The following is a 15,943-nucleotide window of genomic DNA, read 5'->3' on the forward strand; positions in this document are numbered from 1 at the left end:
TAATTGCATGTATGATTTATTTATTTCTTTAATTATTGTACAACTCTGCTATACACTTTTTTTGTTTTGTTTTGTGAAGTGGAAGACAAAACATAAAAATGTTAGAACAATAAGGTAATAGTGGTGGCTCTGAAGAATTATTTCCAGATCCTTTTTCATGTTACCATAAGGCTAAAAATAAGAGATTCCCAATTGTTAGCAGCAGTAGAGTCATGCTTCTGAGATTTCTGGAAGATCTCAAGCCATGCTTCATGGTTTTGCAAGATCTCGAAAATTTGACCAAATACAAAGGCCAGATGTAACTTACCTAGAACCGCCACAGTGAGATTTCTATTCAGAAGATCAATCAATTGCCATCATACATTTCTGATAATTCCGCTAATTTTGGAAAGTACAACAATCAGTTATCGCTACCCTTGTGAAGCTGAAACAGGATTCTAATCCACAAAGGCAGGGCAGCTGTAAAGTATGACAAAAGAATGCCTATTTTCTCCCTGGAACAAAACATCATTACAGGCTATCCTCTAAATATACCTGTTAAAAACTGTAAATCAAGCAATAATTATCGTGATTAGTGGAATTTCAATCCAAAAAACCCTTTCTTTAAGATGACTGAAATTAAGTAGGATTTATACAATGATGTACCATTGATTCAGTGAAAATGGGAGAAGCCACATCGTTAGCTCCAACTTTTAGAAAGTTAAAAAGTAAAAGCCAGCCTATTGAATCAACTAATTTTTCCACTAGAAGGTGTTTGATTGCCTGATTTGATTTGATTTGCATCTCACTTTTCCTCCAGGAGCTCAGGGCGGCATACATAACCTAACTACCTTGCCTTGTACATTGGATTAAGCAACTGGCTCAAAGTAGTCTAGTGAATATTAACGCAGTGCAGAAGTAAATATTAGTCATTAAGGTTCAGCAATAAAGTTTGAATCTGGCCCTTCCTAATTCTAAGACAGCCTTTTAACCACAACACATTTCACAAAGCTAAAGCTAGTTCTATACCTTCATATTATTACAAACTGAAACTTATTTGTGGGTACAGCAATAGACACACGTTTTACACTTTATAACCTGTAAACTAAAGAGTTTCCAAAGCTAACACTAGAAAAACAATTGAACTGGAAGATTAATGAACAAATTAAAATTAAAATTAAATCTCACAAATATACTAATATAAACAAGTTATTCCAAATTAACAAAGTTTATAGGTTCAACATTTGATAAATTTGTTTTTGTTTTATTTAATATGATTCCTAGTTTAATATGGAATTACGATATGTGTTTGTTTGTAAATTAATCTATATTTGCTTTTAATCCCAAATTACATATTTTGGAAATTGCATGTTGTTCAGAGTCCACTGACTGGAACAGCCGATAAAACCCTGCAAAGATCAAAAAAGCAAATTGGGAAAGGACAAAGGCAAGACAACCTTTTATTGCTTGGACAAAAAGTGCAGTATGGTTATAGTTATCAGCACAAAAGACTGTATGCTAAAAAATTAGAACTATTTTCTATTTTAAAAGTTAGATTTTCTATTACAAGATGGTCCCAAAGCCACCTGCATTACTATATGCAGCCATCTGCATATAGACTAATGTAAAATAACTTAGTCTATTTCATATCTATTATTGCTGCTGACACTGAATGGCTAACACAACCTTTCTGTTGACAATCTCAATTTTTTTCAGGGAAAAATATAGCAGAATTGGGTATATATAATGATCTCAGATACTTTTTTCCAGAATTCCACAAAATTAGCTGCAAAGAACAAGATTATCTCCATATACAATTCATAATTTTAAAAGTTAAAGAGTGAAAAGTGAAAAGCTCTATTGTTTTTGTATTAAAGATGTAACATACATTGTACAGTGGTTTCTCTTTTACATGTTGAGCATCAGCACCAAAATATTCACATTATAGATGTATGATTCTGTGTGTGTGTGCGCGCACGTGCTCACATGCACATATTCAACCCTCTTTTCTGTTATTCATCTTTTTAAAAAAACTGTTCTGCATGGCTTGTAATAACATTATAATGAGGCCACTCTGCACACAAAACTGTCCAATTCTATCCAAGACAATCTTCTAGATTCATCAAGATAGACAATCACCCCTTTCACTCATGCTGTAATAGGAAGATTTTAAGCAATACCTTTTGATTGGAGTTGGACTTAAGAGAGCAGGGAGGGGGGAAAAAACCTGCCATGACTTAGCTGGGAGCCTTATTTGAAATGCAATGAGACTGAGAAAAGGAAAGTGCAATTTCCCTTGTGGGCTTGTGGGAGAAAAGAATGAGGCATTTGTTCCAGTATTCTTAATTGTTTCTGATTGCTGTTTGTGTAGCTCTTTCACTTTTCAAACCTGAAAATCACCTTCAAGTGTTCTACCAGTTCCTTTCATGTGCACTGTCTGTTTTTATATACATACAGCAAATAATTTGCCCATTACAACAGCAGAGGTGTGTTATCTAGGCTTTAAATTTCAGCTTATTTAATTTAAACAGAATTTAAATAACAGTGCCAGAGAGTGGGTGGTACAGAAAACACAAGAGGAATTAAGGTGACAGGCTTAACTTGGCAGTAAATGTGCCTTGCCAATTGTTGCCCAGGAATGACTTTGGAAAAGATAGATGTGAATTTTCCAGTAATGGAGGCACTTGATGATTGCTGCTGAGATTTTAGTTATTGGCCCAGCCTTTAAATGTTCACTGCACAGCAATCATAACCAAAATCCAGGACATGTACCCTACATTAAAATTGAAGAACAAACCACCAGAGGAGTTGTTCTCATTATATTTAGAACCTGCGTATCTGCTTAATACAAGTGCCACACAACCTGACTTTCACTGCTAAAACAAAATACAGGGGTGGGGGGAGAACCCCACAATGATAGAATCAGACAATTAAAATTAATTAAAATAAATAGAACCCACCAAAAATGTAATTAAAAGAATGCATTTTTGCCATTTTCCTGAATACTGAGGAGGGGGGATTATTCTGAAGCCTCAAAACCAAAGCCACTTACCTGTTCCTATATCCCACACAAATGAGCCTCTGGCAGTTGGGGCATCTTCCAAATGTCTAAGTGATCAAGCAATAAACATGGTTAATCTCTCAGGCCCTAAATCATTCAGAGCTTTAAAGACAATAGGCCATCAGTCCATAAATTTTGCTATATTTTGCACCAGCTTCAAATTCAGGTCACAATGGTATACCGTTTTACTTTCTCACTTGCTTTCATATTAGGAGGGATTTACCTTACAGGACAGGCAGAAGACTCTGGGTAAGGGAACAGTACCTCTTTTCATTGAAACACATTGCTGAGAAGCATGAATGTAGAATGACAGATATTCATTGTAATGTACAGTAATCAGAGATTGCAAAGAGTTAATCGTTTGGCAAGGAATGGTGCAGACTTTTTAAAAGACAAAAGCAAAGAAACGGGAATAAATAGACAAAAAATAACAAGTAATATTGAACTTTAAAAATATGACAGTAATCCCTATCTTTAATGATGCTACTATTAAGCATTAAAATAAGGTATTCTACTAGTAATGCCTACAGTAAGCGTTAATTAAAAGTTGCTGGCTCATGCTAATATATTATATGCAGCTGAATGTGTGATTTATTTGTAATTATTTCTTGAAAGATTCTGCTGTTATAATGCATCCTAAATGAAATGTAGATTCTACCTTAGGGGCTCCAATTGTCTAGCACAGTCCTGCCAAGGTTTGGGCATAATTTGCTAGCTATTCCTGCCAAGGTTGTGACAGATAAGTGGTTCAATTCTCTATCGGTTTCACCATTTGCTTCTAGATTAGTGAAAGTTCAGCATTGACCTACAAACTTCTAGACCTATGTTTCTTGGCCTCAATTACATTAAATTGTGTGGACTTCAATTCCTAGCAATTCTGGGAGTTGAAGTCCACATTTCTTAAACTACCGGTAAGTAAGGTTGAGAAATGCTGCTCTGGACAAGGAAGTTTAGTTCATAAGAGAGCTATGTCAACAACAGTGTTAAGAATTTAGAACTCCTTCCCCAGAAAGTTCTTAAAGCCTCTGGCCTTTAATTTCCTATTTAGACAAGCAGTGAATGTTATAGTTTATGCAGTCTCTTTTAGAAACTTGCTTTCATCATTTAACCCGTTACCTTCTTTTTTAGTTTCTTGAAAATATATTATTGTATTGAATTTATAAGCTACCTTCAGTATTTTTATAAAAACAGAACAGAACAGAGCAGAGCAGAGCAGAGTAGAATAGAATAGAATAGAATTCTTTATTGGCCAAGTGTGATTGGACACACAAAGAATTTGTCTCTGGTCCATAAGCTCTCAGTGTACAAACCACAAGTGATAAATCATGATCATAATCATAAAATACAATCATCATAAATTATAAGATACAACACTCAATGATAGTAATTTGATACTAAATAAGCAATCAACATAAATCATAAGATACAAACAACAACAACAAAATAATAATAATAATAATAATAATAATAATAATAATAATAATAGTTATAGTCATAAGAAATCAAGGAAATAGGTAAGAGAAAGCCATGGGCCCCCGTGGGCCCCCACAGAGAGGGCCTGTAACTTGGGCGTCCTCCTGGATGCACGGCTGTCTTTAGAAAAGCATATGACGGCCATGGCCAGGGGGGCTTTTTATCAGGTTCGCCTGATACGCCAGTTGTGCCCCTTTCTGGATCAGGACTCCTTATGCACGGTCATTCATGCCCTCGTTATTCCCTGCCTGGACTACTGTAATGCTCTCTATACATGGGGCTCCCCTTGAGGAGCACCCGGAGGCTCCAACTGGTCCAGAATGCAGCCGCGCGGAAGATTATGGGGGCGACATGGCGCTCCCATGTAACACCTCTCCTGCGCGAACTGCATTGGCTTCCGGTGGTCTTCCAGGTGCACTTCAAGGTTTTGGTTCTCATCTTTAAAGCGCTCCATGGGTTAGGGCCTGGATATCTACAAAACCACCTTCTGCCACCGATAACCTTCCACCGGCCAATACGCTCCCACAGAGAGGGTCTCCTCAGGGTGCCGTCGGTCAAGCAATGTCGACTGGGGTTTTAAAATTGGGAAGCCAAATTGGATTTAATTATTTTTTAAACTATTTTAATTTTCATACTGTATGTATTTTAACCCTGGCTGTTCACCGCCCTGAGTCCTTCGCAGGGTGGATTTGGTTTAAATCAAGTTGATTTAAATCACAATTTAAATCATGATTTAAATCACTAGTAAAAAGGCTAGTAAAATCACTAGTAAAAATCACTAGTAAAAAGTAGCAGAGATGACAGCTGCTCTTTAAAAATTATGATTTAAATCGAGTTGATTTAAATCATAATTTTTAAAGAGCAACTGTCATCTCTGCTACTCCTTTGACCCACTGTTGACTCACCAATAGTCCCAGTGTTGCAGAATATACAGCCTCATGCTACATAACAAAGCTCCATTTCATGCTGAATAAACTAAATTATTTATGTATCTTAAATAGAAAACTATCTACGATAGATTTTTTACCCCAAAAGTTTTTTATTAAAATAAATTCGATAAAAATAAAAAAAATCCGATTTAAATCAAAAAAATCTGATTTTTTTGATTTTTTTTTTTAAAAAAGCATTGATTTTTATCCACCCTGGTCCTTCGGGAGAAGGGTGGTATAAAAATTTAATAAATAAATAAATAAATAAATGAGAAGGATAATAGTGAAGGTAATCCTCCATTTACAACAGTTCATTTAGTGGCCATTCAAAGTTATAACGGCACTAAAAAAAGTAATTTAAGACTGTTTTTCACAGTTACAACCATTGCAGCATCCCCATGGTCTGTGATCAAAATTCAGATAGTTAGCAACAACAAATGTTTCAATTAGCCACAGAAATTTTGGGCTCAATTGTGGCCTTAAGTTGGGGACTATCTTTAATACAGCCCTGCTAGGTGGTTTGACACCCCAGGGCATAAGACAATGTTGTGGGAAATAGTTATTTAGCAGAGTGAAGGAACTGGGGAAAAACTATCCTGGGGTCTAATTGTTTTGGTGTGCAATGCCCTATAGCTGTGATGGCAAACCTATGGCATGCGTGCCACAGATGGCACGCATAGCCATAATGGTGGGCAAGCGAGCTCAGCTCTGGCGTGCACGTGCGAGCTGGCCAGCTGATTTTCTGGCCTTCTGGGCCCACTAGAAGTAGAGAAACAGGCTGTTTCCTGCCTCCGGAGGGCCTCGGGAGGTGGTGGGGAAGGCCCGTTTTTCTCTCTCCCCAGGCTCCAGAGCCTTGCTAGGAGCTTGGGGAGGGCAAAAACAGCCTCCCCCCCCCAGAAGCCCCCCAGAAGCCAGAAACGGCCTGTTTACCAACTTCCAGTAGGACGCGTACGTGTGACTCCCCCTCCCCCCCGCTCCTGGCACGCAATGGCAAAAAGGTTAGCCATCACTGCCCTATAGCATTGTCTTGAGGGAAGAAAGAAAACCCAAATATAACTGAAATAATAACTTCCTGTTTGTTATTATTGCAGCTTGAAATAAAATTTTAAAAAATTATTAAACAAATATATATTAAAAAAGCAAATCCATACAAGTGATACAAAATAATTCCAAAATAAAAAAGATGAACAAAAGATTTTTAAAGATTTTTAAAAAGTTTTTGTTTAGTATCAGACAACCATCATAGTAAGGACTATCAGATTTCCAAGGGGAGACCTTTTCGAAATTGCTATCCTTCTGATCACAGGACAACTCAGAAATCAGCTTAGGTATGAAGAATCTATTTTACTCAGTAAAGGCTCTTTTCTGAGTGAAATAGATTCTTCATACCTAAGCTGATTCTTTAGGTAAATACTTACAATGACATAGCCCCGGAGTTTTTGGTCACTAATAGCCATTCAAAATATAAATGCTAACTAGATGGTTAGCCACATCTTCTTTGTTGCTAGCAAAAAAAAATTATTGTCTACCATACTGAAATGCAAATAGCTAACATGGGGAAACTAAATAAGCCACATAGTAAACATAGACTCGTCCTTCAATGCTTCATTGCCATTGTCCTATTGTGGTCTCCAGCATCCAAACCAGAGTAATATATTCCAAAGGATCTGGCAACTTAAAGTATTACTATGTAAGAACAAATGAATTCTTCATTACAGGTATTCCTTGGTTAATGACAGCAATTGGGATAGGAGTTTCCATCACTACATGAGGTGATCGTAAAGCACGTCATGTGCTTAATACTTAGCAACAACAATTTGGCATTTCCAGTTGCCATCATTAAGTGAATCCCACACCACTGTTAAATTAGAACCTTACATGGTCACATTAGGTCGCAATCTCCTGCCAGCTTCCCCATTGACTTGGCTTATAGAAAATTGTCAAAAATGTTCCATGCATGGAGTCGTAGGGCAGCACATGGAAAATATTATATCAAACCTGACAGAAGGACTTTGTAGCATTTGATTAGATTCAAACTCTAGGGTTTAAGACTAAATCCAACTCATTTTGTCTTATTCAGGATTCCTACTTCAGTAGAATTCAGTTTTCATCATTGCTCATGGATAGATCAGGCCATAAAATCAGCAGTGAAAGAAAGTGAAAGAAGATGGAACAAGGAGTAATTTGAAAAAAATATGATTACGGATATTTAATCATTATTCCCATCAGAAACCAAGTGTAAAGGATGTAAAGGCTAAAGCCATTCACATATAAGAGTTTTAAGAAGGGATTTTAAAAGGAGAGAGATAACATTAACCAAACAGAATAGATTAACAAAGTATAGCTATTCTTGCTTTATAAAATATCTCCTTAAAAGATCATCAGAGTACTGGTAATGAGAGAAAATGAAAATACTGCCAGATTTGCCAGTGAGGAGAAAAAAAGATTGCGAAATGTTAGCATTTGGCCACAAGAGGACACTGGATGGCAGTTTAAATCAAACCTCTAATGAGAAATCTTGCTGAAAAAGAGAACTAACACAATAATGATTAAAACTAATCCGGTAACAACGAGCTTTTTTATCAGCTTTCCTTTTGATGAAAACAGCCCTTCCTCCTAATTAGAAAAATCTGCTTTCAGAAATAAATGATGAGATTAAGACATATTAGTTTGTTGCATTTTAATACTCTTTAAGATTCCTTCAGTGCTAGTTCTTTTTTTATTTGCTAATGTAGAATGTGGCATTTTGCTGGTTCACTGTGAGTCAAAACAGAAAGATGGGAGAGAGCTGAGAAGAAGTTGAAAACGCCTTTTCAAGTTTGTAAAATAAATGGCAAACTGAAATCAGCATGTGCTATATGAATATTCGTCATAACACAGGGTGTATACGAGCAAGTTTGGTATAATGTGAAGGCATCATACTAGCAACTGGGACACTGGGACTTCCAATCCTGCCTTAGGCACAAAGCCAGCTGGGTGACCTTGGACTTTCTCTCAGCCCTAGGAAGGAGGCAATGGCCAATTACTTCTGAAATCTTGCCAAACTGCAGGGACTTGACCAGGCAGTGGTCAGAAGTCAACACTGATGCCAAAGATGAGCATGTGCATGCACACACACACATACACACAACTTTTGCAGCACCAAACATCAGCCTCTGAACAGCATGTTCAGCAGGGAAATGAAAAAATATTTTTAAATGGGTGAGAAATTGAGTTAGACATGCAAACATTCTTAAAATAACATTTTCCCTTCACATCTCAATTCATCTCCAAGTTTAAAATAAATTAAGATGTGAGCTCAAAAACCTGAAAGCAAAGTCTAATGTTCAAACAGAGTTTTCAAACGAAGAGCGGGGTTGAAGGGTGAGGCAAAGGGAGATTGTGATGGTAGTAGCAGCAACAGGCGGCTTTGTAGCTGGAGATAACAGAGCTAGGAAGACTCTAGGGGCAACAGTTGACTCTCATAAATAGCCTCTAGGCTGCAGATTGTACACCTTTGTCATAAAATAATGTTTTGATATGTGTGTGAAGGCGATCTCTAGCCCTCCAGTTGAGCATGGGTTCATCTATATGTAAACTAAAGAGAATAAGATGTTATATGCTGAAATGCTGTTGCCAGCTCCAATTATATGCAACCTCGTCCCAGCCATATTTGTTCATTCATTTAAACAACTGGGTCATATTGAAAATATTGCAATACGGGGTACTCCAGCTTGCCAGGTAAGGCTTTTAAAAATAATAATAATTTAATACATGTGTATTCAATCCAATTCTCAATGACACTGGACAGCTCAAAACAAATTTTTAAAAATTACAATAAAACCAATAAAACATAAAAGAAAAAACGATGGCAAGGGTGACACACCAAATGGAATTTCATTTCATTTCATTTTTCATTTTATTAGATTTCTATACCGCCCTACTCCCGAAGGACTCAGGGCGGTGCACAGCCAAACAATAAAAACACATACAATACAAAATTTAAAAAATAGAATAAAAATAAATTAAATAATTTTGGCCCCGACAAATTTAAAACCCCAAACTTTTAAAACCAATTTAAAATTGAATATATAAAATACTAAAAGATATTTAAAATTTTAAAAATCTTTTATAAAAGAGGGGGAAAATTAGGCCAGGCCGGCCTGGTGAAATAGTAAGGTCTTTAAGGCACGGTGGAAGGTGCGCAGATCCGGGAATGAAGTTAGAGGCCTCCTTCTCCTTTGTCAGGATACTTCATTTGTATCTTTCTCTATTGAAAGTGAAAAATAAGTTGTACTTGAGCTGCTTATGGATTACCTCTTCCAGATATGGTCTTTTTGTGCCATTGTTTATTCAGATTATATTTATTATTTGAACTTCTCCTATGTTTCATTTAATGGCAATCATAAAAGAAAATGTAACAATGGTATCTGATCATGGCAAAGGACAGAAGTCAGTATCTTGCATCCACAGATCATGCCTACCATGCTCCAAGGTAAAGACTAAACTTGATGGTATGTCCATTTACAGGTAATCTTGAGTGGACCAGAATTTTCATTGTAAGTCATTGGAAAACCCTGCTCAAAACTCACATTTTTCATAAATCTTTTGACTGTTTGAAGAGAGCTGTTTTGGATTGTAAGGCGTTCAGGGCAGGGATCTAAGTGTCTTTCCTCCCTCCCCCACCCACCCCCACATTACTACGTAAAGAAAGTCTTCATTGTTGCTCAAAAAACATAACTGGACATGAAACAAAATGTCGGATTGTTTCCTTCTTTTTCTGCAATTCTTTAGCATGTGATTACCTCATTTTTAGAAAATCACTTGAGTGTACCTAAAATTATGTTAGCAATACCCCATATATATTGCTTAGCGCATTGTAAGCCGCCCTGAGTCTCCGGAGAAGGGCGGCATATAAATCAAATTAAATATATATATATATATATATATATATATATATATATATATATATATATATATATATATATAATGCTCTTTGATGCAAATGAGGCCAAATTGGGAGCAAAAAGAGACTTTAACATTCAGAAATAGGAGATGAATAGTACATGATTAGATGGACATTGCTTGCTCTATTATTAAAAATAAATCAGTTCTTTTGTTCTGATGAACCTTCTGCTCTATTTGCAAGGAATTACATTAGGAACAGAAACTGTCAGAATCTGTCCAAACAAATTAAATAAAGCTAGGCAATAAAATAATAAAGGCCTATTTAAAACCTCAACAACAGCATTTGGACAACAGCAAACAAAATCCTATTTTTAAGTTATGAGAAGCAGTTAAAAATTAATCACAGCTTTAAACTGTGATTCAATGTATTAATCCAATTAAATTTTCTACAGCAGCTAAATTATTTATAGATTTAGAATATGCATACATAATAATCTGTAAACTGTAATCTTGATACTCAGATAGAAATCAGTATTTCTCAAACTTCCAATGGCAAAGGAACATTATTTTCCAGAATTAATATATGCATATACATTATAATCTGAAGACTGGTTTCATGCACTGCAATAGCATATTTTTTTGGGGGGGGGAAGCTATATTAATTTCCAGACTATAATTACTAATTCTGACTGTCACATTTTAAGGATATTGTAAAATTGGAGTAAACCTAAAAGAATAAACTGGGAAAAATGATGCCTGGAAATTACATTCTTCAAGAAGCAATAGATAAAAGTGGATATTTTTAGCTTGAAGAGAAATGAAATGCAATAAATTGTTTTCAGATCTATTCATTGGTGACTATATGGCAAGTCAGAGTTGTAGTTGCAAGTACCCTGCCCTGAGGTATTTTCAACTTCTACAATTTTGTAATTCCAAGTAATAGTACCAGATCAGGGATGCAAAGATAGCACCAAATTTCACTTGCTTTGTCTTTTTGTTGTCATCCTGTAATAATCTCGATTCTTGCAGCTCACATCTGATAGCCTAATCATGCCCATTTTGTGAGACATGGCTATAGGTATAGTTCTAATTAGATGGAGGCAGCTATCAACATTGGCTCTTTTGGAAAGGCAACTGAAGAAGAGCCATCTAGAAGGACAGATAATTTTGCTGCCTTTTTAATTTAGCTGCAGAAGAATCAGTCAGCTGAGGCTGCAGTGCAAGCAGGTCATGCAGAAAGACAAACAACCCAAACATATCTTAACCACTGCTGTATCACTTGAAAAACATATTGCAGTGTATAATATTAATTTGACACATCTAATAAGTACCCTTTAATGAGACTTAGTGCCAAAGCTATTTCCTGGGATGCAATGCTCCAAACAGACCACAAGATGGTACATTTAGCTATACTCTTATGAACTGCATTTTCTTTTGTATATTTCTTTTAAAAAGCATTTTATTGCCATCTAGTCTTGGAATTTATTCTCTTCCTCTTTGAGTGTTTGCATTTTGAAACTTAACATTTTTAACTTTAAATTTCTATAACATATTTTTAATAAATTTGAGTAGGTTTATCTCTAGTGAGATTGGTATATTTCCCATAGAAGATCAACTGGTAGTACAGTGGTCTAAAGCACCCTGTTATTAAGACCAGCTGCCTGCAATTACTGCAGGTTCGAATCTCGCCAGGCTCAAGGTTGACTCAGCCTTCCATCCTTTCTAAGGTAGGTAAATTGAGGACCCAGTTTGTGGGGGCAATAAGCTGACTTTGTATAAATATACAAAAGGATGAAGGCTATTGCTTAGCACATTGTAAGCCGCCCTGAGTCTCCAGAGAAGGGCGGCATATAAATCAAATTAAAAAAAAAAACTACCTAGCCATAGGACTCTATGCTACATGCATAATCAGAAGGATCCAGTATTGAAACCATTTTGCACTTTTACTTTTTAATTGCCAGTACTGTAAGGCAGACTCAGGGGGATAGTGGAGGATGGGGTGGGGGCTGGCATGTTGTGGTCCACTGCAGGACTGTCTCATGCATTGGATTTATGAGGTGAATGTTAAGTGAAATATGTCCCAGAAAATAGGTAGTGATAGTGGACCTACCACTCCAAAGAAGAAAGCAGGGTAAGAATTGTGAAGATCCAGAAAAGATGCTGAGATTTACTACTTTCACTCAGTATGAGTTCAGCCTGTCTAGTTGCAATGTGAGATACTGATCCCAGTTACAGAGTGTTTGGGTTTCAGTTACTGCAGCTAAAGTTGGTGCCCCAGGGAGAAGCAGAGAAATTAAATAAAACTACTGAATCTAAGGCTGAAGAAGAAGAAGCTTCTTGGATGAGAAGCGAAACGTCTTCAAAGAAAAACCAGAAAAGTCCAGTTGCCTCTTGAAAAATACTTTTGGGACAACCATGACTGGATGTCTGAGAATCTCCATAGACATTTTACTGAATCTAAATGGAGCAATTACTTTTTCACATTAACATACTATATGCGCATGACTTTGTTTACACAGAACTGTTTCCCTATGACTATCATTAAGTGTTGTACCTTATGATTCTTGACGAACCTATCTTTTCTTTTTTGTACACTGAGAGCGTATGCACCAAGAAATATTCCTTGTGTGTCCAATCACACTTGGCCAATAAAAAATTCTATTCTATTCTATTCTATTCTATTCTATTCTATTCTATTCTATTCTATTCTATTCTATTCACTAAAACAAGCACTTAAAAGGTGGTGTTCGTGCAGACCCTCTTTATGTAGATTTCTGATAACATTCAGCGGACAAAAATCCGCAAAACGTCAGAAAATTCCGCGCGGGAAAAATGCTTTTTCACAACCTTGCAAGGTTGCCACTCACTTCCTAGGAGACCGCCGGACTCAAGGCTACATACATTTGAGGCGGCATCTGCAGGACCGCAATGCAAGTAGCCTTCAAAGCGCCACGCACAGCCGTCTTCTCGGGGTTCCGGATTTCTGGAATTTCTCCGGGAGGAAAGCGAGCGCCTAAGACCCGGCGAGCCTAAAGGGGAGAGGCGGCTGAAGGCAGCCAAAGGAGACGGTTTTTTTTCCCGCTCGGCCCTAACCACCTCCTTTCTCCCCCTTCCGAGACAACGGGCCATCGAGCCGAACCTCCCACGCCGCTTTCTCGCTCTTGCAGGGGGAGCGGGCAGGCCGGAGCACGGGCGGCCGCCGATGGGCGAGCGGAGGGCATGGCTGCGTTGAGGGGAGGAGGGGGAAGCGCAGGTATGTATGGCGGCCGCCCGCTCGGGACCTCCTTGTTCCTCTCCCGCTCCTCTCTGCATCCCCGCTTTTATTCCCGCAAGCGAGAAAGGGAGGGAGAAAAAAAACATGGCGTCGGCCGTGAGGAGAAGCGGGGCGGGCAAGAGCAGTCGCGGGCCCAGCCCAGCCAACCTCGAGAGGCGGCTGAGAGGAAGAGCGGCGCTCGCTGAGGCGACCTGGCTCGCTTTCCTGTCTTCCTAACAGAAGCTCGGCCTTCTCCTTCTCCTCATTTCCCTCCGGCCGCGCTCGCCTCGCGCCGCTCCACCGCAGCACAAAGCAGCCAGACGGGGCGGGGGGTGGTGGAAGGTTGTGTATGCGTGGAGGTGCTCGCTTTTACCCCCCCCCCCCCGCCACCCCATCCCCTGCATTTGGCTCTGGCGCAGCTCTGGCACAATGGGCATTTCCCTTCGAGCCGCCGAAACCGACGGTGTCTTTTTGTGTGTGCGCGCCCCCGCGTGCGCGCATTTCTTCGTCTGCGTAATTATGCATTGGCTAGAAGCGGGAGGGGGTGTGTGGGGGGGAGGGGGAGGGAAAGCCTTTTGTTTGTTGTGGCTCCTGCAGTTGCCAAGTGAGGGGGGCCGAACCGAGCTGCTCTTTTTTAGTCGGATCGTAGCTGCTGTGTATTTTTAGGCCACTTGGCAGTTTTTGACCATTTATTATATATGTGCCTGAAAGCCCCAGCCAGCCTGCAAGTCGTTGCAACGACTCTGAAATATAAAGACAGGTAAGGTGACCAGTTAGAGCAGTGGATGTGAAAACAAGAGCAAAGTGTTGTTGTCAACTTCTGGAATCGGCTCCTCAGGGTTGTGCTTTTAAGGTAGAGTTTGATGTCCCAGTATAAGCCAATGATGAAAACAACGAATCACACTTTATGCATATCTGAATGGCACTAATGCACACGTGTTTCTGTTTTCTGGTTAACTGGCAACAATAAGGCCTGCTATAAAAAAAGGTTGGTTTTGACCAATTGCTGTATATATTTAAATCTCCATAAACCTTCATATGTAGATATACCCTGATATATGTTACAAATCTCATAGATGGAAGATGATCTTTGAAGCCTATGCCAATAGCTCAGTTTCTTACTTCAATATAAGTACAGAAGAATTTAATATGTAACTGATTTTGCTGTCTAGACAGTTAATCGTGTTGGTGTTTTTCTCTTCTATTAGTTAAACATTTATTTTATATCCCAGCCTTTTTGTCAAAAATGCCTTTATCTTCACCATAAAGGATGGTTAGATTCTGTGAGGTCCATGACTGAGTGAAGAACTGAAAATATATTAATAGATGTAGTCTGATCTTCTAACAATAAGAATACTTTCCAGATCACAGTAACTCTAAATTTAGTGAGCCTTCTTGTGCCAATATAATTTGATCCAAAAATTTATCTTAAGAAAGAAAACACAACTTTTTTAGATGCCAGATCATGGCTTCAGGGGCACACTTAATCCCTCCAAAGAGTTTTAATACATAGATCTGTTTGTAACTCCACTATATATTATACCCTTAAATGTACATAGGAGCTCACATTTTAAAAAGTGTCTTTTTTTTTTTTTAATTTTGATTTATATGCCGCCCTTCTCCGGAGACTCAGGGTGGCTTACAATGCGTTAAGCAATAGTCTTCATCTAAATCTCCCTTCCTGCAGGTTAGAACAGCTCAGGTTAAAATAGCTTTGTTGCTATTGCTTTTGGGAAAAGGAGTCATTTTCAACTGCTTTCCTGACAGGGAGAACAAATTGATTTTCTTAGTTGATCAGTAGGACAAATGAAATTGGGTAATGCAGGATACTAGGGTCTGTTGCAGTGGAGAGCGAGTCAGGATTAGAGATGTGTAAAACATTTTGGAATATTTTGGGCTTCAAACACGCCATCTTGAAACAATTATTTTCAGATAGATTGTTCTAGCCTTATCAGAATTCCGATACTATTTCAACTCCATTCAAAACGGGTCAAAACAGGACCAGAACATTTCCAATAAAGGCACAACAGCTATTTTCAAGCTTGATTATTTCAAATTTCAAACATTTCACACTTCACAAATCAGGAAAAGAAACAAGAACCTGTTAGGTCAGTAAACCTCAGAGAATGTTTGAAAGGCACATTACGTATCCATGAGCGTCATACTGCTGATCCCTGGATTAAGCAGACCATGGAAAATTCAGCAGGGAATGTGGTATGGAGAGGGGGAGATAAATTGTTAAAAGTATGTGTTCCCTTGAGAGTCAGTTTAATATCATACTGGTTTAAATTTATCGTGTTACATGGTATAAAAACCAGTATTCCGAAGAGCATTTATTAAGAAAGTCTTACATTTCTAGTT

At 38.1% G+C, this 15,943-nt stretch overlaps 1 protein-coding gene and 1 long non-coding RNA gene across 5 annotated transcripts in view; one reads left to right on the forward strand and one right to left on the reverse strand.

Moving 5' to 3' along the window:
* Window positions 1-13,610, reverse strand: LOC148116377 (uncharacterized). 2 transcript variants are annotated; one of them, XR_015728255.1, is made up of 4 exons: window positions 13,469-13,610; window positions 13,231-13,375; window positions 3,032-3,087; window positions 1-1,388 (listed from the first exon to the last, which is right to left on the reverse strand). It is a non-coding gene; the product is annotated as an uncharacterized LOC148116377 (long non-coding RNA). The 2 variants fall into 2 exon arrangements; XR_015728252.1 differs by having other exon boundaries at window positions 13,231-13,358; window positions 13,469-13,578.
* Window positions 13,235-15,943, forward strand: part of PCNX4 (pecanex 4) — a 22,267-nt gene continuing 19,558 nt past the window's right edge. The window contains exon 1 of one of the 3 annotated variants that reach the window (XM_034433522.3): window positions 13,235-13,582. The gene's annotated coding sequence lies outside the window, so the exon portion shown is untranslated. Of the gene's footprint in view, window positions 13,583-13,616; window positions 14,571-15,943 lie in introns of those variants that run through there. The other 2 variants (XM_034433524.3, XM_034433525.3) reach the window with 2 other exon arrangements.

Source organism: Pantherophis guttatus, chromosome 1 (assembly GCF_059756535.1).
Source record: "Pantherophis guttatus breed Tessera chromosome 1, ASM5975653v1, whole genome shotgun sequence".
Taxonomy (NCBI): domain Eukaryota; kingdom Metazoa; phylum Chordata; class Lepidosauria; order Squamata; family Colubridae; genus Pantherophis; species Pantherophis guttatus.